Raw genomic sequence first — 14,552 nt, 5'->3', positions numbered from 1 at the left:
GGAGCATGAAGACCCTTTCAGCCACATGGCTCAGAAGAAAAGGGAGAGAAAAAAAGAAAGAAAGAAAGAAAGAATGAATGAATGAATGAAATAAAATAAAGTTATTATAGTTAAAAAGTAAAAAGTAATTTAAAAAAAGAAAGAAAGAAAGAAGAGAGCAGCCAAATCAACAAACAAATCCACAAGTGATATCAAGCACTAAAAACTATTTTTAAAGAAAAAAGACAGACAGAACCCTAGGACAAATGGTAAAAGCAAAGCTATACAGACAAAATCACAAAAAGAAGCATACAGATACACGCTCGCAAAAAGAGAAAGAGAAAAAACTATGTATCTATATATTAAAAAAGGAAGAGAGCAACCAAATCAATAAACAAATCTACCAATAATAGCAAACTCTAAATACTAAACTAAGATAAACATAAGACCAGAAACAAATCAGATGCAGAAAGCAAACCCCAAGTCTACAGTTGTTCCCAAAGTCCACTGCCTCAATTTGGGGATGATTCATTGTCTATTCTGGTATTCCAGAGATACTGGGTACAACAAGTTGATTGTGGAGATTTAATCCATTGCTCCTAAGACTGCTGGGAGAGATTTCCCTTTCTCTTTTTTGTTCACACAGCTCTTGGGGTGCAGCTGTTGATTTGACCCCACCTCTGCATGTAGGTTGCCTGAGGGCATCTGTTTCCCGCCCAGACAGGATGGGGTAAAGTAACAGCTGATTAAGGGGCTCTGGTTCACTCAGGCTGAATGGAGGGAGGGGTACGGAATGCGGGGTGAGCCTGCAGTGGCAGAGGCCGGTGTGAGGTTGCAACAGCCTGAGCCACGCTGTGTGTTCTCCAGGGTTGTCCCTGGATCACAGGACCCTGGCAGTGGTGGGCTGCACAAGCTCCCTGGAGGGGAGGTGTTGATAGTGACTTGTGCTTGCACACAGGCTTCTTGGTGGCTACAGCAGCAGCCTTATACTTTCATTCCCATCTCTGGTGTCCTTGCTGATAGCTCCGGCTTGCATCCGTCTCTGGAGCTCATTTAGGCAGTACTCTGAATCCGCTCTCCTCGTGCACCCCGAAACAATAGTCTCTTGCCTCTTGAGCAGGTCCAGAGTTTCTCCCGGACTCTCTCCTGGCTAGCTGTGGCGCACTAGCCCCCTTCAGGATGTGTTCATGCAGGCATCACCAGTCCTCTCCCTGGGATCTGACCTCTGAAGCCCGAGCCTCAGCTCCCTGCCCCGGTGGTTGAGCCAGCAAACCTCTGAGGCTGGTGAGTGGTGGTTAGCACCAATCCTCTGTGCGGAAATCTCTCCGCTTTGCCCTCTGCACCCCTGTTGCTGCACTCTCCTCCGTGGCTCTGAAGCTTCCCCCACCACACACCCCTCCACCAGTGAAGGGGCTTCCTAGTGTGTAGAACCTTTTCCTCCTTCACAGCTCCTTCCCAGAGGTGCAGGTCCTGTCCTATTCTTTTGTCTCTGTTTTTTCTTTCTTCTTTTGCCTTACCCAGGTATGTGGGGAGTTTCTTGCCTTTTGGGAAGTCTGAGGTCTTCTGCCAGCCATCAGTAGGTGTTCTGTAGGAGATGTTCCACAAGTAGATGTATTTTTTAAAATAAATTTATTTATTTTATTTATTTATTTTGGCTGCGCTGGGTCTTCATTGTTGTGCAGGGTTTTCTCTAGTTGCAGGTAGCAGGATCTACTCTTCCCTGTGGTGCATGGACTTCTAATTGCAGTGGCTTCCCTTGTTGTGGAGCACAGGTGGGCTTCAGTAGTTGTGGCACACAGGCTCAGTAGTTGTGGCTCGTGGACTCTAGAATGCAGGCTCAGCAGTTGTGGCACATGGGCTTAGTTGCTCCGCAGCATGTGGGATCTTCCCGGACCAGGGCTTGAACCTATGTCCCCTGCATTGGCAGGTGAATTCTTAACACTGTGTCACTAGGGAAGCCCTGTAGATGTATTTTTGATGTATTGTGGGGAGGAAGGTGATCTCCACGTCTTACTCCTCTACCATGTGGAAGGTCTCCCCCAACACATTTTGAGATGTATCAATATTTTTATTTTCTTTCAGTTCAAAATATTTCTAATTCCCTTTGAGATATCTTCTTTGACCCATGGATTATTTGAAAGGTGCATAGTTTAATTTTCAAGTGTTTGGAAATTTCCCTATTGTGTTACTCTTATTGATATCTAGTTTAATTCCATATGGTCTGAGAAGACACTTTGTGTTATTTCAAATTAAAAAAAATAATCCTTGCTTTGTGACTGAGGGTAAGATTTATCTTTGTGAATGTTCCATATGCACTTGAAAAGAATGTATATTCTTCAGCTGTTGGGAGGATTTTTCAATAATGTCAGTTCTATTTGGTTGATGGTGTCATTCATTTACTCTATATCCTTCCTGATTTTCTTTTTTTTTTAATGGAAGTATAGTTGATTCACAATATTATATTAGTTCAGGTGTACAACATAGTGATTATAGTGATTATACTCCACTTAACGTCATTGCAAAATAATGGTTCTACTTCCCTGTGCTGTACAATATATCCTTGTTGCTTATTTATTTATTTATTTATTTATTTGCGGTATGCGGGCCTCTCACCGTTGCGGCCTCTCCCGTTGCGGAGCACTGGCTCCGGATGTGCAGGCTCAGAGGCCATGGCTCACGGGCCCAGCCGCTCCGCAGCATGTGAGATCTTCCCGGACCGGGGCACGACCCCGTGTCCCCTGCATCGGCAGGCAGACTCTCAACCACTGCGCCACCAGGGAAGCCCACTTAATTATTTTATACATTGTAGTTTGTATCACTTAATCCCCTACCCCTCTCTTGCCCCTCCCCACTACCCTCAACCCACTGATAACCACTAGTTTGTTCTCTATATCTGTGAATCTATTTCTTTTTTTGTTATATTCACTGGTTTGTTTTATTATTTAGATTCCATGTACAAGTGATAACATAAAGTATTTGTCTTTCTCTGTCTGACTTATTTCACTAAGCATAATACTCTCCAAATCCATCCATGTTGTTGCAAAAGGCAGAATTTCATTCCTTTTTATGACTGTCCCCTCCCCACTGGTAACCACTAGTTTTTTCTCTATGTCTGTGAGTCTGTTTCTTTCTTGTTGTGTTCACTAGTTTGTTTATAAATTCCACAAATAAGTGATATCATATAGTATTTGTCTCTCTCTGACTTATTTCACTAAGCATAATACTCTCCAAATCCATCCATGTTGTTGCAAAAGGCAGAATTTCATTCCTTTTTATGACTGAGTAATATTCCATTGTTTATATATACTCCACACCTTCTTTACCCATTCATCTGTTGATGTACACTTATGTTGTTTCTATATCTTAGCTGCGGTAAATAATGCTGCAATGAACATTGGGGTGCATGTATCTTTTTTGAATTAGTATTTTCATTCTCCCAGATATATACGCAGGAGTGGAACTGCTTGATCATACGGTAATTCTATTTTTAGTTTTTCTGAGAAACCTCCATACTGTTTTCCATAGTGGCTGCACCAATTTACAATCCCGCCAACAGTGTACAAAGGTTCCCTTTTCTCCACGTCCTCTCCAATGCTTGTTATTTGCAGACTTTTTGATGGTAGCCATTCTGACAAGTGTACAGTGGTATCTTGTTGTGGTTTTGATTTCCATTTGTCTGATAATTAGCAATGTTGAGCATCTTATCATGTGTATGTTGGCCATCTGTATATGTTTTTGGAAAAATGTCTATTCAGATCTTCTGCTCATTTTTTAATGTTGTTGTTTTGTTTTGATATTGAGTTGTATGAGCTGTTTATATATATCTGGATATTAACCCCTTATTGGTCATATCATTTGCAAATATTTTCTCTCATTCAGTTGATTATCTTTTCATTTTCCTGGTTTCCTTTTCTGTGCAAAAGCTTTTAAGTTTAAATAGTTTCCATCTATTTATTTTTTTGCTTATGATTCCTTTGCCTTAGGATACAGATCCAAAATAAATTTTGCTATGATTTATGTCAAAAGAGGGTTCTGTCTATATTTTCTTCCAGAAGTTTTATGGTACCATGTCTTATATTTAGGTCTTTAAACCACCTTGAGTTTTTTAAAAATATGGTGTGAGGGAGAGTTCTAATTTCATTCATTTACATGAGGTTGTCCAACTTTCCCAACACCACTTGCTGAAGAGATGGTCTTTTCTCCATTGTATATTCTTGCATCCTCTGTCACAGATTAATTGATCATATAAGTGTGGGTTCATTTCTGGGCTATCTATTTTATTTCATTGATATATGTGTGTTTTTTCATGCCCGTATCATACTGTTTTAATTACTGTAGCTTTGTAGTATAGTCTGAAGTCAGGTAGCATGATACCTCCAGCTTTGTTCTTTTTCTCAAGATTCCTTTGACAACTTAGGGTCTTTTGTGGTTCCATATAAATTTTAAGATTATTTGTTCTAGTTCTGTGAAAAATGTCATGAGTATTTTGATAGAGATTGCACTAAATTTGTAGATTGTTTTGGGTAGTATAGACATTTTTACAATATTATTTCTTCTAATTGGTGAATACTGGATACATATGTTTCTTTGTATCACCTTCAATTTCCTTCATCAATGTTTTATAGTTTTCAGAGTACAGGTCTTTCACTTCCTTGGTTAAGTTTATTCCTAGATATTTTATTTTGGGGGGTTTAAAATTATCCCAATTTTAAATGGGATTGTTTTCTTGCTTTCTCTTTCTGATAGTTCACTATTAGTATACAGATAACCAACAGATTTCTGTATATTAGTCTTGTATTCTGCAACTTTACTGGATTCATTTTAGTTCTAATAGTTTTTTGGTGGAGACTCTAAGGTTTATATATAGTATCATGTCATCTGTAAATAGTGACAGTTTTACTTCTTTCCCTCCAATTTGCAGTTTTTTACTTCTTTTTCTTGTCTGATTTCTGTGGCTAGGACTTCCAATACTATGTTAAATAGAAGTTGCAAAAGGGGCATCCTTTTCTTGTTTCTGATTTCAGAGGAAAAGCTTTTAGCTTTTCACCATTGAATATGATGTTAGCTGTGGGTTTGTCATAAATGGCCTTTATTATTTTGAGATATGTTCCCTCTATACCAAGTTTGATAAGAGTTTTTATCATAAATGAATTTTGTCAAATGTTTTTTTTTGCATCTATTGAGATGATCATGTGGTTTTTATTCTTTAATTTGTTAATATGGTGTATCATGTTGATTAATTTATGGATATTGATCCAAATCTGCATCCCTGGAATAAATCTCACTTGATCATGGTATATGATCCTTTTTATATAGTGTTGAAGTTGTTTTGCTAATATTTTGTTGAGGATTTTTGCATCCATATTTATCAGCAATATTGGTATGTAACTTTCTTTTTTTGTAGTGTGTTTGTCTGGTTTTGATATCAGGGTAATGATGGCCTCATAGAATGAATTTGGGGGTATCCCCTCCTCTGTAATTATTTAGAATACTTTGAGAAAGATAGGTATTAGCTCTTCTTTTTGTGTTTGGTAGAATTTCCCTGTGAAGCCATCTGGTCTTAGACTTTTGTTTCCTGAGAGTTTTTTGATTACTAATTCAATTTCACTACTAGTAATCAGTCTATTAAAAAATGTCTATTTCTTCCTGATTCAGTCTTGGAAGGTTGTATGTTTCTAAAATTTGTTCATTTCTTTTAGGTTGTCAAATTTGTTGGCATATAACTGTTCATAGTATTGTCTTATGATGTTTTGGTGTATGTGTGATATCAGTTGCTATTTCTCCTCTTTCTTTTCTTATTTTGTTTATTTGAGTCCTCTCTCTTTTTTTCTTGATAAGCCTGGCTAAAGGTTTATCAACTTTATCTTTTCAAAAAGCCAGCTCTTTGTTTCACTGATCTTTTCTATTTTTGGGGTGTGTGTGTGTCTCTATTTTATTGATTTCCTCTCTGATCTTTGTTATTTCCTTCCTTCTGCTGACATTAGGATTTGTTTATTTTTATTCTAATTCCTTTAGATGGTAGGTTAGGTTGTTTATTTGATATTTTCTTGTTTTTTGAGTAGGCTTGTATTGCTATAAACTCTTTGAACTGCTTTTGCTGCATCCCATATATTTTGGAAAGTCGTGTTTCCATTTTCATTTGTCTTGAGGTATTTTTTGATTTCCTCTTTGATTTCTCCATTGACCCATTGATTTTTAAGTATCATTCTGTTTAGTCTCCACGTGTTTGTGTTTTTTGCATTTTTCTTCCTGTAATTGATTTTTAGTTTTATACCATTAAGGTTGGAAAAAATGCTTGATATAATTTCTATCCTCTCAAATTTGTTGAGACCCATTTTTCAGCCTAGCATGTGATCTGTCCTGGAGAATATTCCATGTGCATTTGTAAAGAATGTATTTTCTGCTGTTTTTGGATGAATGTCTTATAGATACTTATTAATTCCAACTTGCCTAATATGTCGTTTAAGACCATTGTTTCCTTATTGACTTTCTGCCTGGATGATCTGCCCATTGATGTAAGTGGAGTGTTAAAGTACCCTACTGTTATTGTCAATTTCTCCCTTTACGTCTGTTAATATTTACCTTATATATTTAGGTGCCCCTGTATTGGGGCATATATGTTAATGAGTGTTATACCCTCTTCTTTTATTGATCCCTTTATCGTTATATAATGACCTTCTTTGTCTTTTGTTATAGATTTTGTTTTAAAGTCTATTTTGTCTGATATGAATATTGCTACCCCTGCTTTCTGTTGTTTTCATCTGCATGAAATATCTTTTACCATTCCCTCACTTTCAGTCTGTGTGTGTCTTTAGCTCTGAAGTAATTCTCTTGTAAGCAGCATATAGGTGGGTCCTGTTTTTTATCCAATCACCCACTCTATGTCTTTTGATTGGAGCATTTAGTCCATTGGCATTTAAAGTGATTATTGATAGGTATGTACTTATTGCCATTTTGCTACTTATTTTCTGGTTGTTTTTGTCACTCTTCTCTGTTCATCTTTTAGTTTCTTCCCTTGTGGTTTGATGATTCTGTTTAGTGGTATGCTTGTGTTCCTTTCTCTCTAGTTTTTGTGTGCCTATTGTAGGTTTTTGATTTATGGCTACCATGGGGTTTATATATGTTGGTCTATAACTATATCCATTTGTTTTAAACTGGTAGTGATTTAAGTTCAGATGCATTCTAAAAAATCTACATGTTTTTACTTTCCTCCCCCACATTTTGTGTTTTTGATGTCATTTTACATCTTCATATTTATCCCTTTACTGTTCATTTTAGTTACAGTTGATTTTACAATTTTGTTGTCTTTTAGTCTTCAAACTTGCTTTTTTAAGTGTTTGATTCTCAGCTTTTACTATATGTTTGCCTTTACTAGCGGGATTTTTCCCTTATAGACACTTCGTGTTAAAGCCTTTTCTTTTCCACTTAGGGAAGACTCTTTAACATTTTTTAAGGTAGTTTTATTATTGATGAACTCTTAGTTTTTGCTTGTCTGGGTTGTTCTTTATCTCTCCTTCGATTCTAAATGATAATGTTTCTGGGTAGAGTATCCTAAGTTGCAGATTTTTCTCTTTCAGTGCTTTATATATATCATGCCACTTTCTTCTGGCCTGTAAAGTTTCTGCAGAAAAATCAGCTAATAACATTATGGGGGTTCCCTCGCATATGACTCTATTTTTCTCTTGCTGCCTTTAGAATTCTCTTTAACTTTTGCCATTTTAATTATTATAAGTCTTGGTGTGGGTCTGTTTGGGTTCATCTTGTTTTGGACCCTGTTTCCTATATCAGGATATCTGTTTCCTTTTTCAGTTTCAAGCTGTTCTCAGCCATAATTTCATTAACTACATTTTAACCCCTTTCTCTCTTCTCTTTCTGAGACCCCAACAGTGCAAATGTTGGTGTGCTTGATGTTGTCTCAGAGGTCCTGTGAACTGTTCTCATTTTTTTTTTTACATCTTTATTGGAGTATAATTGCTTTACAATGGTGTGTTAGTTTCTGCTTTATAACAAAGAGAATCAGTTATACATATACATATGTTCCCATATCTCTTCCCTCTTGCGTCTCCCTCCCTCCCACCCCTCTAGTTGGTCACAAAGCACCGAGCTGATCTCCCTGAGCTATGCGGCTGCTTCCCACTAGCTATCTATTTTACGTTTGGTAGTGTATATATGTCCATGCCACTCTCTCACTTTGTCACAGCTTACCCTTCTCCCTCCCCATATCCTCAAGTCCATTCTCTAGTAGGTCTGTGTTTTTATTCCCGTCTTACCCCTAGGTTCTTCATGACACTTTTTTTTTCTTAGATTCCATATATATGTGTTAGCATACGGTATTTGTCTTTCTCTTTCTGACTTCACCCTGTATGACAGACTCTAGGTCCATCCACCTCACTACAAATAACTCAATTTCGTTTCTTTTTATGGCTGAGTAATATTCCATTGTATATATGTGCCACATCTTCTTTATCCATTCATCCGATGATGGACACTTAGGTTGCTTCCATCTCCTGGCTATTGTAAACAGAGCTGCAATGAACATTTTGGTACATCACTCTTTTTGAATTATGGTTTTCATTTTAAAATTTTGTTTTTCCTTTTGTTGCTCTGATTAGGTGATTTCCATTATTCTATCTCTCAGATCATTTAAGTATTCTTCTGCATCATCTAGTTTGCTGCTAATTCCTTGTAGTGTGTTTTTCATTCCAATTATTGTATTCTTCTGTTCTGACTTTGTTGCTATGTGTGGGCTTTCTCTAGTTGTGGCGAGAGGAGGCTACTGTTCGTTGCAGTGTGTGGGATTCTCATCACGGTGGCTTCTCTTGTTGTGGAGCATGGGCTTTGGGTTCATCTTGTTTTGGACCCTGTTTCCTATATCAGGATATCTGTTTCCTTTTTCAGTTTCAAGCTGTTCTCAGCCATAATTTCATTAACTACATTTTAACCCCTTTCTCTCTTCTCTTTCTGAGACCCCAACAGTGCAAATGTTGGTGTGCTTGATGTTGTCTCAGAGGTCCTGTGAACTGTTCTCATTTTTTTTTTTACATCTTTATTGGAGTATAATTGCTTTACAATGGTGTGTTAGTTTCTGCTTTATAACAAAGAGAATCAGTTATACATATACATATGTTCCCATATCTCTTCCCTCTTGCGTCTCCCTCCCTCCCACCCCTCTAGTTGGTCACAAAGCACCGAGCTGATCTCCCTGAGCTATGCGGCTGCTTCCCACTAGCTATCTATTTTACGTTTGGTAGTGTATATATGTCCATGCCACTCTCTCACTTTGTCACAGCTTACCCTTCTCCCTCCCCATATCCTCAAGTCCATTCTCTAGTAGGTCTGTGTTTTTATTCCCGTCTTACCCCTAGGTTCTTCATGACACTTTTTTTTTCTTAGATTCCATATATATGTGTTAGCATACGGTATTTGTCTTTCTCTTTCTGACTTCACCCTGTATGACAGACTCTAGGTCCATCCACCTCACTACAAATAACTCAATTTCGTTTCTTTTTATGGCTGAGTAATATTCCATTGTATATATGTGCCACATCTTCTTTATCCATTCATCCGATGATGGACACTTAGGTTGCTTCCATCTCCTGGCTATTGTAAACAGAGCTGCAATGAACATTTTGGTACATCACTCTTTTTGAATTATGGTTTTCATTTTAAAATTTTGTTTTTCCTTTTGTTGCTCTGATTAGGTGATTTCCATTATTCTATCTCTCAGATCATTTAAGTATTCTTCTGCATCATCTAGTTTGCTGCTAATTCCTTGTAGTGTGTTTTTCATTCCAATTATTGTATTCTTCTGTTCTGACTTTGTTGCTATGTGTGGGCTTTCTCTAGTTGTGGCGAGAGGAGGCTACTGTTCGTTGCAGTGTGTGGGATTCTCATCACGGTGGCTTCTCTTGTTGTGGAGCATGGGCTCTTGGTGTGCGGGCTTCAGTAGTTGTGGCATGCAGGCTCAGTAGTTGTGGCTCACGGGCTCTATTGCGCAGGCCTAGTCGTTGTGGCACACGGGCTTATTTGCTCTGTGGCATGTGGTAACTTCCTGGACCAGGGCTCGAACCTGTGTCCCCTGCATTGGCAAGTGGATTCTTAACCACTGCACCACCAAGGAAGCCCCCGACTGGTTATTTTTTATATATTTTCTTGTTCCTTGTTAAAATTCTCACTCTGTTAATCTATTCTTTTCCCTAATTCAGTTTGCATCCTCATTACTAATGCTTTGAACTTTTTATCTGATAAATTATTTATTTCTGTTTCATTAGGTTTTTTTTAAGGGTGTTCTCTTTTTCTTTCAATTCAAACAATTTCCTGTTTTTTTTTTTCATTTTGTTTGACTTTCTCTTCTCTATGAAATTAGGTGACACAGTTATCTGTCCTTGTGTGGGAGTATCCCTATACAGCCTGCACTTGCTCAGTGGCTTCTGTGTGAGAGAGCTGGATCTGATGTGAGCATGATTTACATCTTTCTCCAGAGTGTCCTGATAGCTATCACCTTGGTGAAGTGAGGCTGGAGATGGAGGGGCTAAACCAGAACCAGGTGTGAGTAGGTGCTTTTCCTCTGCTCAGTGGCCCACATCACCTATTGGGGGTGGGGGTGGGTCCCAAGTTGCTGGAGGGGAAGCCCTGAGGGTCTGTTCCAAGCTGGCTCTGTTCCCTAAGTGTGTGCTCCTCCACCTCCCAGCACTGGCACTCTCATCCAGATAGGAGAAGTGCTACAGTGGGTGCTTGGTGTGGGTCTGGGCATGGGCTGTGTCAGTCTCAGCTCCAGTCAGAGTCTCAGGCCACTTCTGATGCACTGCCTCCATAGGTGCCAGTAAGAGCTGTCTGTGCCCCATTCAGATGTTGTTCTGTGTTAGAATTGGCTCCATCCCTCACAACTGAGCACTCCTCTTGGTCACTGCAGCCCTTGCCCTAGTGTGGAGCTATGCCAAAGAGCGAGTGGGACTGGAGTGGTGCTCAGCTCTGGCTAGGGCACATGCCAGGGTGGTTGCAGGAAACCATCCAGAGTCCTATGCAGTTTCAATCAGCTTTCTCCACCTTGTTTCAGGAGTAAGCAAGTGTGTGTGCACTCCTCTTGGATGGAGTCTAGTCTAGTCTAGTTTCTTACAGCCCTCTTCTTAGTCCCACTGGTTTTCTAACCAGCTAAAGGGACTAGTCTTCCCAGTGTCAGACCCCAGGTCTGGGGTGTCTATGTGGCTCCAACTGCTCATTCCCTAATGGAGGATCCCTCCCTGTGTAATCCCATCCTCTTCTTTATCTCCTCCCAGGGGCACAGGTCCTGACCTGATCACTTATTTTCCCTTCCTACCCAATTCTGTGTGGATCTTTCTTACAGCCTTGGTTGTACAACAGTCTTTCTGCCAGTCTCCAGCTAGTTTTCAGTGAGTATTGTGCCACATGTAGATGTACTCTTGGTGTGTTCATGGTGGGAGGTGAGTTCCTCTTCCTCCTAATCCTCCATCTGTTTTTTTCTCTTGATCCTCCATCTTGACCTCCTTCCTGTCATTGTAGATTTTCTGATACTAGTTCTATCTATTACTAAATAAGAAATACTGAAATTTCCAACTATAATCCCGGATTTGTCTATTTCTCCTTTCAATTTTGTCAAATGTTGCTTCTATATTTTGACACCATTTTTTTTTTTTTTTTTTTCGGTACACGGACCTCTCACTGCTGTGGCCTCTCCCGTTGTGGAGCACAGGCTCCGGACGCACAGGCTCAGCGGCCATGGCTCACGGGCCCAGCTGCTCCATGGCATGTGGGATCTTCCCGGACTGGGTCACGAACCCATGTCCTCTGCATCGGCAGGTGGACTCTCAACCACTGTGCCACCAGGGAAGCCCTTGACACTATTTTTAATTGCATATACATTTAGGATTGTTATGTATTGATAAAATGACCCTTTTATCATTAGGTAATGTCCCTTTTTTTCCTGATAACTCTGTTTTCTCTGAAGTCTGTTTTACCTGGTATTAATATAGCTACTCCAGTTTTTGTTTATATGATAAATCTTTTTCCATAATCTTACTTTTAGTCTTCCTAAATCACATATTTTAACACTTATCTTATTTATTTATTTTATTTTTATGGTTGTATCAGTTCTTAATTGTGGCAAGTGGGATCTTCGTTGAGGCACGTGGGATCTTTCACTGGGGCACGTGGGCTCTTCGTTGTGGTGTGCGGGCTTCTCTCTAGTTGTGGCATGTGTGTTTTCTTTTCTCTAATTATGGTGTGCTGGCTCCAGAGCACGTGGCCTCTGTAGTTTGCAGCATGTGGGCTCTCTATTTGAGGCGCGTGAACTCAGTAGTCATGGCACATGGGCTTAGTTGCCCTGCAACATGTGGGATCTTAGTTCCCCGCCCAGGGATTGAACCTGCATCCCCTGCATGGGAAGGCAGATTCTTTACCACTGGACCACCAGGGAAGTCCCTGCTAAATCACATATTTTTGAAGGGAGTTTCTTGTAGACAGTATATAGTTGGGTCATTTTAAAAAACCATTCTGGGCTTCCCTGGTGGCGCAGTGGTTGGGAGTCCGCCTGCCGATGCAGGGGACACGGGTTCGTGACCCGGTCCGGGAAGATCCCACATGCCGCAGAGCGGCTGTGCCCGTGAGCCATGGCCGCTGAGCCTGCACGTCTGGAGCCTGTTGCTCCGCAATGTGAGAGGCCACAACAGTGAGAGGCCCGCGTACCGCAAAACAAACAAACAAAACAAAACAAAACAAAAAAACCATTCTGACAATGTGTCCTTTAATTGGTGTGTTTATACCATTTACATTTTATGTAATTATTGATGTTTGTATTTAAGTTTAGTTTTATATTATTATATGTACATTATATATTATTTGCTTTCTACTTATTATACCTGCTTTTATTTCATCTTTTCCCTCTTTCCTACTTTCTTTTGGGTATTTGAGCACTCTTTAGTGTTACATTTTGACACTAATTGCAATATGCACACTTAACTTCTCAGTCTATTTAGATTCAGAATTTTACCACTTCAAGAGGAGAATAGAAACGTTACCACCACATCAATCCCTTTTACCCTCCACTCTTTATATTATAGTTGTCCTATATTTTACATCAACATATTTTGAAAAATCTCATCAATTTTTTTTTTCAATTATTAAACATGTTTTAAAGAATCCAATAGTCTATTATTTTCACCCATTTCTGTTGCTCTTCCTTTAGCCCTGATGTTCTCAGGTTCTTTCTGATATCGTATCCCTTCTGTCTGAAAACCTTTCTTTAGTAATCCTTTTAGAGCAGGTATACTAGATATAAATTATCTTAGTTTTCCTTCATGGGAGAATGTCTTTATTTCATCTCCATTCCTGAAGGATATTTTCTACCAGTAGTTATAGAATTCTTGGGTAAAAGTTCTTTTCTTTCAGCTCTTTAAATATATTACACCAGTTCCATCTGGTCTCCATGATTTCTGATGAGAAATCCTATCATTTGCGTCTTTGTTCTTTTGTAGGTAACATATTGTTTTTCTCAGTTTTCAAGATTTTTTCTTTGTCTTTAATGTTTAGCAGATTGATTATGAGTCTAGGCATGGATTTCTTTGGGCTTATCCTTTGAGGTTTGTCAAATATTTCAAGAGTCCTTGAGATCAACTCCACTCCTAGAATCTCTCTAGCTGAGCTTCACTGGAAGGACTCAAGCACTCAGTTTCTGCTTCTGCTTACCACTAAGACTTGTCACAGAAGTGCAGTGAGGACAGACTGCCACTGAGTTGCTCCCCTCACTGCCACATCCTCATCCCAGCTCTGATGTATCCTGCCTTTATTTAAGATTTGGATATTTTGCTCATCATGGATTTTTCTGCCTTACTTTTGAGGAGAAACTCATTTTTGTCTCTTCTTAAATTCACAGAAAACTTCTCAGCAACCCAAAGGAAACTGCGCTGGCCAAGGCTGGACTCATGCCCAGGCCTAAACTACCATTTCAGCAAGGCTAGACAATCAAACACAACTGAGGCTGGAGGAGATACATAGGTGGATCAGGGGATAAATTCCAGATAAATTCCTTTCTGAGAAGGGCAGGCACCTGAGATGGAGGCTTCTGTTCCAGCAGCCTTCAGATACCAGGTAGGATGTCCAGCATATTTTTAAAGAAATTGAATTTCAAGCAAGCCAAGCATACTAATAAAAATAGGATTATCTTTAATCTACAGCACTTAACATTCTTATATTTTCCCCCAGTTTTCCTGTGTTGCTAAATATATGAAAATACTTCATTTCCTATGTATGAGGTGTACTGTATACGTTTTACATATGCTATGTGTGTAGACAATGTGTACATATAAGTGTACTTCAATATTCATGTCAGTGAAACATTAAATAAGGAAGCTCTCTTAAAAACATATAGAAAAGAGGGCTTCCTTGGTGGCGCAGTGGTTGAGAGTCCGCCTGCCGATGCAGGGGACACAGGTTCGCGCCCTGGTCCGGGAAGATCCCACATGCCGCAGAGCGGCTGGGCCCGTGAGCCATGGCCGGAGCCTGTGGTCCCCAACGGGAGAGGCCACAACAGTGAGAGGCCCGCCTACCGGAAAAAAAAA

The sequence above is a fragment of the Neophocaena asiaeorientalis genome, unplaced genomic scaffold, assembly GCF_003031525.2.
Source record: "Neophocaena asiaeorientalis asiaeorientalis breed wild unplaced genomic scaffold, Neophocaena_asiaeorientalis_V1.1 scaffold558, whole genome shotgun sequence".
Classification (NCBI taxonomy): Eukaryota; Metazoa; Chordata; class Mammalia; order Artiodactyla; family Phocoenidae; genus Neophocaena; species Neophocaena asiaeorientalis.
The sequence above is the reverse complement of the archived record's forward strand: the minus strand, read 5'-3'. Positions refer to the sequence as shown.